The sequence below is a fragment of the Rutidosis leptorrhynchoides genome, chromosome 5, assembly GCF_046630445.1.
Source record: "Rutidosis leptorrhynchoides isolate AG116_Rl617_1_P2 chromosome 5, CSIRO_AGI_Rlap_v1, whole genome shotgun sequence".
Classification (NCBI taxonomy): Eukaryota; Viridiplantae; Streptophyta; class Magnoliopsida; order Asterales; family Asteraceae; genus Rutidosis; species Rutidosis leptorrhynchoides.
In genome coordinates this window covers 174,645,603-174,648,896 of record NC_092337.1, presented here as the reverse complement: position 1 = coordinate 174,648,896, position 3,294 = coordinate 174,645,603, and the positions used below count along the sequence as shown (strand labels likewise).

The following is a 3,294-nucleotide window of genomic DNA, read 5'->3' as shown; positions in this document are numbered from 1 at the left end:
ACCTGTAACTTGATCAAGACATCTAGCCAATATTGTCGTTGATTTTTCTTTAGAATCGTCATCTAGTCGACCAAGTACTCCAATTCAAATTTCCGATAATCCATTTTTTTGAACCCGACCTCACAATTGAGAATCCGGAGGATATTCAAGGACAATTCCAAGATCCAGAACCACTAATCATTCCTCCTGAACCACAAACCGTTAAATCAGAATACTCTAGTGATTCGTATTCAACAATTTCAATTATAGAAGTAACGGAACCTCTAAGTATGGAAGACCGAATGAGAGCCACACGTACAGGCCAAGGTCACGCCATTATTAAGCCAGACATTAATGTGCCAGATTATGAAATCAAAGGACAAATCCTACACATGGTAACTAATCAATGCCAATATAGTGGTACACCAAAAGAAGATCCAAACGTACATCTTCGAACATTTAATAGGATATGTACTCTATTCAAAATCAGAGAAGTTGAAGATGAACAGATCTATCTCATGTTGTTTCCCTGGACTTTAAAGAGAGAAGCCAAAGATTGGTTAGAATCGTTACCTGAAGGGGCGATTGATACATGGGATGTTTTAGTTGAAAAATTTCTTAAACAATTCTTCCGGCATCTAAAGCCGTAAGACTTCAAGGAGAAATTGTTACATTCACGCAGAAGCCAAATGAAACTCTATATGAGGCTTGGACAAGATTCAGAAAATTGTTGAGAGGATGTCCTCAACATGGTTTAGATACTTATCAAATAGTACAAATATTCTACCAAGGATGCGACGTTGCTACACGAAAAGACATCGACATAACAGTTGGTGGTTCCATTATGAAGAAAACCGCAACTGAAGCTTACAAAATTATTGATAACACAGCATCCCACTCACATGAGTGGCATCAAGAAAAAGATATTTTTCGATCATCTAAAGCGGTTAGAGCCGATTCTAGCCATAACTTTGATTCCGTTTCCGCAAAAATAGATGCTTTCGAAAGACGAATGGAAAAGATGACTAAAGATATTCACGCAATACGAATCAGTTGTGAGAAATGCGGTGGACCACACTTAACGAAAGATTGTCACATCGAGAAAACGATGGAACAACGTGAGAATGTTTCTTACATGAACCAAAGGCCGGGAAATAATTATCAAAATAATTATCAACCACCAAGGCCAAACTTCAATCGAAATCAAAACATTCTTTACAATCCAAATGGACCTAACAATAACCCGTACAACCAACAAGGTCCGAATAACCAACCAACTCAAAACAACACTTTCAATCAACAAAAACCTAGCTTGTATAAACCACCACAACAAACCGAAGAGAAAAAGCCAAATCTGGAAGAAATGATGGCAAAGCTAATGGAATCTCAAACACAATTTATTACATCTCAAACCCAAATAAATGAGAGGTTTGATCAGTCATTAAGAACTCAACAAGCTTCCATTTTGGATCTAGAAAAACACGTAGGTACTCTTGCTAGCATGATGAGTGAGAGGGAACAAGAAAAGCTACCGAGTAATACTGAAGTAAATCCTCGGAATGAGAATGTTAATATGGTGTCAAAAAATTTTGAAAAACTAACACCAGAAGATGGGAAGGTTTTAGATGCGAGTAACAATGAAGAAGTTACACCACCACCACCCGAGTATGTAAAGCCAGTGGTGTCACCATACAGACCACCCATCCGTTTCCAAGAAAAGGAGTTGAGTATGAGCAAGTAATAGGTAATAAAGTTTGTGATACCTCTGGAAAGAAGAAGAAGACTAAAAAAGTACAAGAAACAAAAATCGTAAAGATAAACCCGGTGAAGACAGTTCCACCGAAACCTCTACCCAGGATGGGTAATCCGGGTGAATTTATTATTCCTTGTCTACTTAGTGATTGTGTCATGTATGATGCACTAGCAGATTTAGGTGTAAGTGTGAGTGTAATGCCTTTTTCATTATATAAGAGATTAGGAGTAGGTGAGTTAAGTCTAATGGAAATGAGTGTTCGACTCTTTGATCAAACCATTAGGCACCCAGTTGGAATTGCTGACAACCTACCCGTTCAAGTAGGTAATTTAACCTTTCTAGTCGAATTTATTGTCATTGACATAGAAGAGGACCCAAACATTCCTCTAATTTTAGGTCGACCATTCTTAGCGTCCACCGGGGCGTTATTTGATGTAAGAAAGGGTAGAATGACACTTAGTGATGATGAAAAATCGATCACCTTTGTTTGTTGAAAGACTAAATCTCCACCAACCAAAACCATTGAACCAACAAAAACGATTGGTAAGAACCATATTGTTTTACCAACTCCAACGGTAGTGCTTAACAATAATAAAACGCCTAAATGTGGGGAAGATAAAGTAAACCCTAATGATGACCTGATAACAAAGAACCCCGTTGTTGATACGAAATTAAATGACTCCGTTATTAACAGTTCAATGAAGAAACTTATTAAACGGATTCGCGATGCTAGAACCAAGGCGAACTTTAAGTTATGTAACTGGTTAGTATCCAATCTTTCGCCTAAACAAAAGGCGAAACTATTTGAATTTGTGGATATTACACAGGAATCTGACCAATGGCTTAAAGCAAAAGTCACAGATATACAAGTTGATTATGGTCCAAGAGAAATTGACAATGAAGTTAACCACAATTTCGACACCACAGCTACCTAAGTGTGGGGAGATTCAAAGGTTCTAAGAAATAATGTTGTCTAGGGTTAGTTGTTCTATTCTCGTGTAGTTCCGAGAATGGAATCCGATTGGTCTTTTCCACTAGCAGACACTAAAGAACTAGTTTTCTCCCCCCATTCTGAATTTTTGTTTTGTAGGTTTTGTATGAAATTAATACGCTTTTTCAATTTAAGTTTTGTGTGAATTTAAAAACAAAATTTACTTTATTTCATTAAGTTTAAGAAAATGATTTCTAAAATTCATCGTAAGTTGAAGACAAGGTCACGGAACTGAAATTGCTTTACCCGAGGGCGGGGCAAAAAATTTTGTTATCATTATTTTTAATTTTATTGATCTAAAGTATACAAAAAAATTTAAAAAAATAAAAAAAACCCGAAAACCTTTGCTTTTAAAACAATCGCTTTAAAAATGACAAATTTTAAATTTTGTCAAGGGACGGACTAGGTAAACATACCGAAACTACCTAAAGTAAAAGGAAACAAAATTTTAAAAAAATTATTCATTTAATTTATTTTAATAAATAAAGGTTTTATAAATATATATATATATATATATATATATATATATATATATATATATATATATATATATATATATATATATATATAT

General features: G+C 35.1%; 1 non-coding gene across 1 annotated transcript; it reads right to left on the bottom strand.

Annotated features, from left to right (window-relative positions):
- Positions 1-628: 628 nt before the first annotated feature.
- On the bottom strand, positions 629-735 carry LOC139851207 (small nucleolar RNA R71). Its single transcript, XR_011760562.1, has one exon. It is a non-coding gene; the product is annotated as a small nucleolar RNA R71 (small nucleolar RNA).
- Between the last annotated feature and the right edge of the window lie 2,559 nt (positions 736-3,294).